Raw genomic sequence first — 11982 nt, 5'->3', positions numbered from 1 at the left:
ACTTCTCCAGATGCCTATCTAGGGCTTCACCGATCCGCTTCCTGTCGATCGAACCACTCAAACCTCGATCCTTAGACATATGATGATATCTTCGAAGGGAAGAACCCTAGATCTTAGTGGAAGTGATTTTTTTTGGGGGGGAGAAATTTTGAAGGATATTTTTTTCGGGCGGACGGGAGAGGACAAGAGAAGGGAGGAGGAGAGCGGTGAGGGTAATTTTGGAAATGTTGAAGGGGAATTTTGGAAGCTGCATAAGCTATATTTTTCTATTGAGGGGTTAAATTTTCGGGTTTCATTCTTTGTTGTTTTAAATTTTCTTTTAGGGGGTGTTTGGTTCATCCATTTTGTAGAAAAGTTTTAGGAAAAAACTTGACAATCTTAATTTTTATAATTAAAAATTTTCTGTAGTTTTTTATAAACTATGTATGCTTCAAAAAAATTTATAGAATGTTATCTATAAAGTAGGAAAAAATACTACATTTTATAGAAATTAACTTAGGCGCTGTTTGGTTGGTTTCCTAAAAATCAAGAAAAGAAAAAGGGTACATGAAAATTAATAAAATATTATTTTTATCCATTTCCATCCCTAAAACTCACCACAACATCCAATAGAATATTATTTCCATCCCACAACTCATCTCATATCATCTCCTAAAAATAAACCAAACGCAAGAAATGTGTCACATCATCCAACTCATCTCATCTCCATCACATCTCATCTTTAAAAATCACTCATATCATCCAATAATATGGTGACAACTCATCTCATCTCATTAACATTTCATTTCCACTCGTTTCCTCCAAAAAAGCTAGGAAATCGATTTCCTTAAGTGTGAGTCATATCATCTAATAATATAATGACAACTCATCTCATCTCATCTATTATTTTTATTTTTATGAATGAACCAAACATAAGAAAATAACCTATTACAGGAAATAAGTTTCTTATAATTCATTTCCTTATTTTTTTTAGCCAACCAAACAACCTCAAAACAAATTTTCTTAAAAAATCACACACATCATCCAATAATAATATGAAAACTCATCTCCATTCTTTGATTTCCTTCTTTTTTTTAGTCAACCAAACAATCTCAAAATAATTTTTCTTAGAAATATGTTTCCTATTCTTTGATTTTCCTCTTTTTTTAGGCAAACAAACATCCCCTTACTCTCAAAATGAGAGGAAATTAGAGAGAAATCCGACACATTGATTTAAATAATAGTTTTTGTACAAACTTATCTATTTCCACTTCTCAACTCATTTTCTATAAAGTTAATTTTTTTCTCTTTTCGTACTTTGAACCAAACAAAGAAAGATTAAAAAAAAAGAAAACACCACTTTTTGAATTTCTATAAACTTTTCCTATAATTTTTTAATAGAAATACATGGAAATTAATTTTTGGGGACTTTTCCTTTTCCTTTTTTCATAGAAATTGAACCAAACAACCCCGTAGTTTGTAAGCTGATTAGGATATGTAAGCTTTTCCTTATATTTTTCCTTTGTTTTTTAGGCTAAATGCCACTTAAATATCCTATCGTGGGACACTTAGGGTAATTTTTTAGACTTTAATTTATGATGTTATTCATTAGAACAATGTGATTGAGACTTCATTTTATGATGTTATTCATTAGGATAATACCCTATTTCTTATTTTTAAATTGCCTCATTTCCATACAAAGCTTTTGTCCTCACCTTCAAACATTGCTCTGTTCTTAACTTTGGAGTATGAGAAAAATGCTTCTAGCCCTTAAAATCAAAAAGCAAACATGCCCCACCCTCAAACTAAGCCAACATGCCAAAGACCCCCTAAATCCACATTTTTATGCTCCTAGCCCTCAAATCTAATGCTACCTGACCATTACTTTTCTTTGCCAGTTTGTATGCCTAGCCCCCCCCCCCCTCCCGCCGGCACACAAACCTAAAAAATCCCCCCCACACACACAACACAAACCTAAAAAGTCCACCTTTCTTCTTCCTTTGTCGTTGTAATTGTTAGGTCTCATGTTTATGAGTCTATTGTTTAATCTGGTTTTGATGATTAACAAATAATTCCTAACATCATTTGTCGAGTGTTTGTATTTGATTGTTAAGTATCCTACACAAGATCCTATGTCGGAGGTTGGTTGGAATTGTGCGTCAACGACATTATCTTGTAGGTTGGTGGAAATTTGGAGTGAACACATTGCATTTAAGTCAAATACGAGTTTGTGTTTCATCCCTTTTATCAAGAGGAAGATCACCCAAGATCAAGAGTCACAGGATCATTTAGCTTGGGTATATTAATTTAGATGTTTATACTTTACGTGTTTATACTTAAAACTCAAATTATTCATATACACACAGATATTGGTTTATGATTATCGTTTTTGAGAATATAATGCATTTTTGGATTATAGACTTAACGACATTATTTTATATCTTTCCTTAAGTCTATTAATCTATTGAAAAGTATCTCAAAACTTGTTTGAAGAAACTTCATCAAAATCAAGTATTTAACAAACTCGCATTTTTGACTGTTTTGCCAAACAGTGAGTTTTCACTCTTGAGAAATGGTATTTTAGAAATTCCTTTTCTAATATGTTTATTTTAAGATATATAAAAATTTCCCCAAGTTTTATTATTTTTGGAGTTGATTTACTATTTTAAATCAAATTTACAAAATCACCTCTTCAAAAAATTTTAGAAACTGGAATATCTGTTTTTTGGTCAGTAAGTTTTTAGAAATTTCTTCTCTAACGTGTTTATCTTCATGTGTATAAACGTTTCCCATATTTTTACTATTTTTGGAGTTGATTTGCTATTTCAAATTGAATTTAGAAAATCAGCTTCTCAAAATTTCAGAATCTGCCATGCATGTTATCAGTCGACCGATTCTTAAAATCAGTCGACCAATAACCTCTCATCAGTTTACTGATAAAGATCATCAGTTGATAGACCAGTACGATTTTCCAACGTCTAATTTTACAGATGAATCAGTCGATCGACCATGACTCATCGGTCGACCGATCAACGGTCAGATTGCCAATAACGACTAGTTTTTGGACTGTTTTGTTAGAGAGGCTATATATATGCCTCATAACTCATTTGTTTCTTTATGGAAGTTTCAAAAAAGGTTTTGCAAGTTTGTTTAAGGCTTTTAAGAGAAAATCAAGTGTGTTTATTTGTTTGAAGGAGTTTTACAAAGAGAAGGATTTCATCTTCAAATCTCTACCTTTCTTTGTTTTAGAAAAGTTTTTTCTAAACTCATCCTCTAGCTATTTATTATTTTGATTCTCATATATTTGTGCTAGATTGATTTGAGTTTAACTTTGATTTCATTATACTCATTGTTTTCACACACAACCACTTGAGCTTAAGTATTTCACATATTGTATATTTTGGGTTGTGAGAGTGTCACAATTGAGTGAGCTTTCATTTTCGCTCTCATTTGTATTAGAGAACAAAATCTTTATTTGAGCTTATCGGTAATCACGCTGTAATACACAAGAACACTTAGAGGAGTGGTTGGGAGAGACCAGGATCAATTCTAAGAGGAGTGGCTCGGTTGTAATAGCCTAGGGAGATGTAGTAATTCCAAACACTTGAGGAAGGTGACACGGGTAGGCTAACACTTAGAAGAGTGTATTGTAGGATTGACAACGTGAGAATCGTAAAAGTTTTTGGTGAGCTTTGAAAACCGATTGTGTAGTTATTTGTGATAGTGGAGATCTCCTCGAGGTGAGGAGCGGAGACGTAGGTCGAGGGTTAACCAAAATGAAATTTTCCTATGGGGGGTGAATAGGATATTTGCTAATCTTATCCGATTTAATGTCAATTTAAAAACATATTAACAATCTATCCTAGCAAGTATGATATTTAACAATTTATGAGTAAGGATATGTAATTAAAAACAAGGGTGAAATAAACATGAACACAAGATGCAAATGAGATAGTGCGCAAATGGCAATCACAAACACACAATATGATCACAGAGTTCGGTCATCCTTGATCTATGTCTCTGCTCCCCACTCTCGAGGAGAATCTCCACTATCTCAACCGGTTTTCAACATTCACCAAAAATGTTTACAACTCACACAATCGGTTTTTTAGCTTACAGAAAACTTTCACAACCCACATAATCGTAATCACACAATACACCCTCTAAGTGTTGACCTAGCCCGTGTTAACTTTCTCAAGCGCTTGGATTTACCACCTCTCCCAAGGCTTTACTACCAACGCCACTTCTCTTGGAATTAATCCTGTCTCTCACCACACACTCCTCTCGGTGTCCTTGTGTATTACAATGTGATCTTAATAAATAGTCTCACAAATAAAAGTGTTTGTTCTCTAAACAAGATGAGAACTCAATTAAGCTCATTCTCAATGTTACAACTCCCACAACTCAAGTATACAATATGTAAAAATACTAAAATCTCAAGTGAGTTGTGTGTGTAAACAATGAGTATAATAAAATGCAAACTCAATATAAAAACTAGCTTAATAAAATTGATAATCAACAAATAAATATATAAACCTAGAATTGAGTTAGCAAAAACTTCTCTGTAACAAGAGTAATGGAGATAAGAAATTGAAGCCTAAACAAGAATGAATAATCTCATATTTCTATTGTGAAAACCACTTCACATAAACACTTGAAAAAACAAACTCAAAACACCCTTAAACTATTGTAAAAACTTGTTTTTAAAACTTTCCTTGATGATTTTAGAAGTTTGTGGGTATGAGGTATATATAGGTTCACAATACAAGCCTCAAAAACTAAGCAAAAAGACAAAAACCCAAAAAAATCAGCAAACTAGAAAAACTAGCCGTTACAGACCATCAGTCGACTGATATTGTTCATCAGTCGACTGATGAGCTGACCGTTACAGACCGCTCATCCGCTATCGGTCGACTGATGAACTCATCAGTCGACTGATAACCTGCATCAGTTGACTGATGGTTCATCAGTCGACTGAGCAAAAACCAAATGTACTTTCCAGCCACTTTCATCGGTCTACTGATAAAATCATCAGTCGATTGATAACGTGCACAAGAGTTTTTTAAGAAAATAAATTTGAACTTTGAACCCTCTTTAAAAATATCAAATAAATTCTAAAAAATATAAAATTTGGGAAAATATTTATAAACATGAAAATAAACATGTTACAAAAGAAAATTTCAAAATATCATCTCCGGTTTGTGAAAACTCTTCGTATTGCAAATAGTCCAAAACATGAAAACTCAATACACTTGAAATTTTGACAAACAAACTTGCATATTCATTTTGAATGGATTAATAGACTTAGGAAAAGATGTAACATGATTTAATTGAGTCTTTAATCCATAAACACATAATTTTGCAAATAAACATGATGTTATTGATTTTAAACTTGTTAATTAATAAAATCATTTTAAGCACATATAAATATGAAACGAATATGTGTGTATGTAACTATATTCATGTGTTTCATATTTATATAGCTAAACATATTATTTTCCAAAACAAAATCGATAAATAAGAAACTAGTATATATATATGTATATAACTATTAGTTTCATATTTATACGATTTAAACTCAAAAGCTATAAAATGAAAATGTGTGTGTGTATAATGTTTGAGTTTTAAGTATCAACACACAAAGTATAAACCTAAAACATTATACCCAAGTTATTGATCTTCGATATGCTCGTCTTGGTTGCGGATGAATCTTGAACTTGTACTTGACTTAAAATACAAAGCTTCATTCCGATATTCCGCCAACCTCCATTGAATGTCATCGTTAAGACGCAATCCATCCAACCTCCAACATCGATGTTTGTCTAGAATATCTAATAAACAAATATAAACACTAGACAAACTATGTTAGGGTTTGTTTGTAAATCATCAAAACAAGATAGACCATAGTCTCATAAACATGAGACCTAACAATCTCCCCCTTTTTGATGATGACAAACAATCTACATAAAAAGATATATAATATGCATGATATCAAATGAATATATAAATTTTGATCCTCATGCATAAAACTAATAGGAAGCAGTAAAAAAATACTCACAATTGACTTGTTTCTCCCCCTTTGTCAATATCAAAATGGGGAAAACAATAAAAGATAAGAGAGCGTAAGCTCCCACTATAAATTAGCATAGATGGGGATAAAAACAAACATAGAGAAAAAGCTCCCCTTATCAAAATGCCTTATTGCATATAAAAAAACATAAGACATCAAAATGTGAGTATAAAAATCATGAAAGACTCACATTCAAAAAGGCTATGAGAACACATATTAATATGTCATTATAAAAATAGTGTCTCAATGCATAGGTTAAAAAATATAATCAAAAAATAATATATAGATTTACGAAATCAATAGGATGAAAAACATGAGAATCATAAAAAATATTTTCCAATGAAAACAAATCATAAGAACCATGAAAATCATGAAATTCCAAATGAAAATCAAATCAATCAAATGAAATCATAAATCAATCAAATAAAATCACATATGTAATTACAAATCATGATCAAAAGAAATTATGAATCATGATCTAAACCTTAATAACATTAAAACATGCTTGATCAACAAATCATCATTTTTGATGAACAAGTGATCAAGCAAATAGTAATATCAAACATTTATATGTTTTATCCACAAATATTAAAAGAGTATGCTTAGTATAAAACAAATAAAATTAATATTTATCATAACCAACAAGAAAAATAAGAGAGACAACCATATCAAGCTCTTAGAGCTTGTTTCAACCCATATAAAACTTTCTTGCCCCCGGTAAACATGATTTGGAAATAAATTACCAATAGATCCGGGGATTGCTCAAACACAAACTGTTAGATATCATGTCCCCATGATATAATTTTGATGATGATAATTTATTCATAATGTGAATCACTATGTGTATGTACTAATATTTCAATATAGTTATCAACATGAACAAAGTACAAGATGAGTTCAAGGCATCAAGAAGTAAAGAAGATGAGTTATCAACATGAACAAAGTACAAGATGAGTTCAAGGCATCAAGAAGTAAAGAAGATGAAGAGCTTATATATCAATGTATACAAGATGAGTTCAAGGCATCAAGAAGTAAAGAAGATGAAGAGCTTATATATCAATGTAATTTTTTTACATTTTCTTTACTTAGAATTTTTGTACAAGCCTTGACCACTCACACATACACACACATAGAGATTAGAACACACTAACACATGCTTAGTGTGTTGGTTAACAATAGAAATCCCCTATATTAACCATTAGAGTATTTAGTTAATCATTGGGTCTAAAAATATTTCATACATAACATTTTCACCCCTTAGTAGTCGACTAATTAGATTAGTAGTCGACTACTAAAGTCTTAGATCAAAATATAAGTTTCTGTAAAAGTACAGAGTAGTCGACTACTAAGAATTATTATCGACTACTCAGCTTTGAATTTTGAATTCCAGATTTTTTTGTTTTACGGAGTAGTCGACTAATGACAATAATAGTCGACTACTAAGGAAAATTCTGAGTTTTCTGACGTTCGTTGAACTCAGAGTAGTCGACTACAACAATAATTAGTCGACTACTAAGACAGTTTTGTGACATTTCAAAATTTAATGACAGTTTATAGCCGTTTTGTGTACATTTTTAAGGTTTAAAAACCTATCTTTTCAAGGCTATAAATATGATACATGTTCAATATTTTGGGTCACGAATTCCTAGAGACAAGATTCAAGTTTTGTGCATCTTTAAAAAGAAAATTTTTTAGATTTTCACTAAGTGTTGAGAAAAATCATTTTCTGATTTTGCCTTTGATCCTCAGTCAATATACAATCAAGTTAGGTAATTTTCAAAAATTTAAAACATTTCTAGCCACTGCTACACATCACAATACTATCAAGGCTTATATGAATCAAGTTGTATCAAGACAAGTGTTTTCTCAAGTGTGAGAGATGTAATCTCTTGGTAAAGATATTGGGTGCAATTTGCAAGGACTTACAAATTGGTGAGGTTTGATGTTTTAATTTTGTAAATTTTTTAAAATCATAGTGGAACTCTCAAGCGCGATTTGCTTAGAGATTGGATGTATACTTGAGAGGTGGAATCAGTATAAAATTCTGTATTTGTGATTGTTATTTTTTATGATTGTGCTATTTCTTTACAAATTATAATCTTCTTTGTATTAATTTTTAAAAGAATACTATTCACCCCTAGTGTTTTATTATGATTAGATCAGATCCTACATTTGGTATCAAAGCAAGGTTGAAGAAATGGCATCAACATCAGATTCAACTTTGAAATTTAAGGAAGGACATTCTACAAATCATCCACCAATGTTCAATGGACTAAACTACAGCTATTGGCAGTGTCAGATGAGGATTTATCTCCAATTAATTGGCTACGAACTTTGAAACATTGTGGAAACAAAATATGAGAAGCCAACCACTCCTTTCACGGAATAGACTACATCTCAAATGAACAATGCAAACTTGAATTCTAAAGAAATGAATGCCTTATTATGCTCTTGACAAGAATGAGTTCAATAAGGTGTTTACGGTCACATCCGCATATGATATTTAGCACACACTCGAGGTAACTCATGAAGGTACAAGTAAGGTTAAAGAACCTAAAATTTCTGTTCTTGTACATAGATTTAAATTATTCAGATTGAAGGAAAACGAGACTATTGGAGAGATGTTTACAAGATTCACCAATATCACAAATTCTCTCATCGGTCTTGGAAAAGAATTTACTCAAGTGGAAATGGTGCGAAAGATCCTTCGTTCTCTTACTCCACAATAGGAAAAGAAAGTTACCGCAATAGAAGAAGCAAATGACTTATCAACTCTTACGGTAGAAAATCTCATTGGAAATCTCATGGCCTATGAAGTCCAAATTGAAGATAGAAAGAATGAGGATGAGAACAAGAAAGTACTTGCATTCAATACTACTTCCGATAAAGAAGATTCGAATGATAATGAAGAAATGAGCATGTTTGCACGCAAATTTAGAAAATTCATAAAACGAGGTAAGTTCAAATCAAAGAATTCAAATTCAAATAACTTACTTTGTTTCAAGTGTAACAAACCAGGACATATGAAGAAAGATTGTCCATTGTTGAAAAATAAGTAAAAACCAAATTACTTCGACAACTTCAATAATATTCAAAGCAACAAGAAAAGAAAGGCTTTGGTGGCTATATGGGATGACAATGATGATTTATCTTCCGATAAAGAAATTGAAGAAAAGGAAAGTGCTCATGTGTGTTTTATGGCTCAAGATGAAGTAAGTGATAATGAAGAACTTTTAGATACTTTTAATGAATTATATGAAATTTTTTAAGATTAAAGGCTTCACATAATTTTCTTAAATGTGAAAATAAAAGATTACTTGAAGAAGTTTCTGATTTTAATTCTTCTACTTCTTTTAATTCTCAAATAATTGAATTAAATGAGGAAAATAAATCCTTGCTTAAAGAAAATCATGTTTTGTCAAATGAGAATGTTTATCTAAATCAGAATGCAATAATTTAAAATTTTGCATTAATATTTTAGATAAAGATATTTCTTCTATAAAATTAAAATATGATGATATATGTTTGAATGTTAATAAATTCAATAAAGGTAAAGAAAATCTTAATAGTTTACTTTCATTTCAAAAAGAATCTTAAAAGACAAAAGGTTTGGGTTTTCATGTTAATAATAATATTTCTAAGAAAACTATTTTTTGTAAAACCTATTTGTAAGTTGCATGAACATAATATTGAAAATAATGCTTTATATGAAAAAAAATCAGAATACTTATCTATTTAGATTCCTAAGGAATTAACTCCTTTAAAGAAAAAGTGTTATATTTCTGATTTTATTAAAAATGTTTGTTTATCAAAGAATTATTTAGGTAAATCAAACTCTTCATGGGTTTGGTTTCCTAAAGGCTAATTCTATGGACCCAAAATAGCATAGGTACCAAAATTATAAATGTTTATCATTCAGGTACCTTAGAAAAATAGGTGGATTTTGGATAGTGGTTGTTTTAAACATATGACTGGTAATATACAATTGTTGTCATCTTGTCAAAATAAGGATGGTGGTACCGTCACTTTTGGAGATAACAACAAAGGGAAGGTCATCGGTATTGGAATTATCGGTAATCCGGATAAACCTATTATTGATAATGTTTTATTAGTTGATGGTCTTAAACTTAATTTGCTTAGTATAAGTCAACTTTGTGATAAAGGTTTTAAAATTGTTTTTGAAAAATAATCTTGTTCAATTTATGATATTGATATGATTACTATATTATTTAAAGGCATAGAAAAAATAATATATATGTTTTATCTATGAATAACATTTCTAATGAACATTGCCTTCTTGCATCTTCTAATGATTCTATTTTATAGCATAAACATTTTCGTCATGTTAACTTTGAACATATTTCTAAACTTTCTAAGAATGATTCTGTTAAAGGTTTACCTAAGCTTTCTTATAAAGATAATTTTTGTGATGCATGTCAACAAGGAAAAATGCATAAATCATCTTTTAAATCTAAAGATATAATTTCTACAAGTAAACCACAGAATTAATTCATATTGATCTTTTTGGTCCTTCTAAAGTTGCATCATTAAACGGAAGCAGATATGCATTTGTACTTGTTGATGATTTTTCAAGATTTATATGGGTAATATTTCTTAAACATAAAAATAATGCTTTTAATGATTTTTTTATCTTTTGCAAAAGAATTCAAAAATAAAAGTCTCTTTCTATTATTACTATTCATAGTGATCATGGAGGAGAATTTAAAAATAAACTTTTTGTAAATTTTTGTGATAAAAATGGTATTTCTCACACTTTTTCTTTTCCTCGAGCGGCTCCCCAAAATGGAGTTGTAGAAAGGAAGAATAGAACTTTATAAGAATATGCTAGAATCATGTTGTGTGATAGTAACCTACCAAAGTATTTTTGGGCAGAAGCTGTCTCTAAAGCATGTTATGTTCAAAAAAAAATTTTATTAAGACCTATTTTAAAGAAAACACCTTATGAGTTATTTTATGATAAAATTCCTAAAGTTTCTTATTTTAAAGTTTTTGGTTGTAAATGCTAAACACAAAAGATAACTTGGACAAATTTGATTCTAAGTGTGATGAAGGAATATTTGTTGGATATTCTAACCATAGCAAAGCTTATAGAATATATAACAAAAGAACCTTAGTCATTGAAGAATCTATGCATGTTTCTTTTGATGAGAATTTTACAAAAACACCTACTGTTTTAAATAATGTTGATGATTTAATTGATTATATTCATGATACTCCAATGCTAGATATTTCAAAAGATGATAATTTATAAAATGATTTACCAAAGGATTTTGTAGAAGTTAAAAATCATCCACATGATTTGGTTATTGGTAATATTTCTGATAAAGTCACTACTAGATCTTATTTTAATTTGATTGCTCATGCTGCTTTTATTTCTATTATTGAACCTAAAAATATAAAAGAAGCTTTACTTGATGATTTTTGGATAATTGCTATGCAAGACAAACTAAATCAATTTACAAGAAATATTGTTTGGGATCTTATACCTAGACCACAAGATAAGTCTATTATTGGAACTAAATGGATATTTAGAAATAAAATAGATGAATCTAGAATTTTTGGAATTGCACTTCACATTTGTAAAATATCATTATTTTACAAAATAGTCCAAAACATAAAAACTAAACATACATGTTTTTGGCTTTGTTTGGCAAAATTAGCTGAAAGCTGCGAGATTATAGCTGAAAGCTGTGAAATTATAGCTGAAAGCTGATAGCTGTGTAGCTAGCTAATTGACTAGAACTGTTTGGCAAAAGTAACTGTACAGGTAGCTTAAATTTGTTAAATGACTAAAAAGGACATGTAATATTATTGATATAAAATTAGAATTATTAGAGGCAAAAACGAAAGAAAAAAAAATTGGCAGCTCCTTCCTAAAGACAAATGCTACTTGAGGTAGCTTTCCAAAAGCT

This window comes from Asparagus officinalis, chromosome 3, assembly GCF_001876935.1.
Source record: "Asparagus officinalis chromosome 3, Aspof.V1, whole genome shotgun sequence".
Taxonomy (NCBI): Eukaryota; Viridiplantae; Streptophyta; class Magnoliopsida; order Asparagales; family Asparagaceae; genus Asparagus; species Asparagus officinalis.
This window is presented reverse-complemented; position numbering follows the sequence as displayed.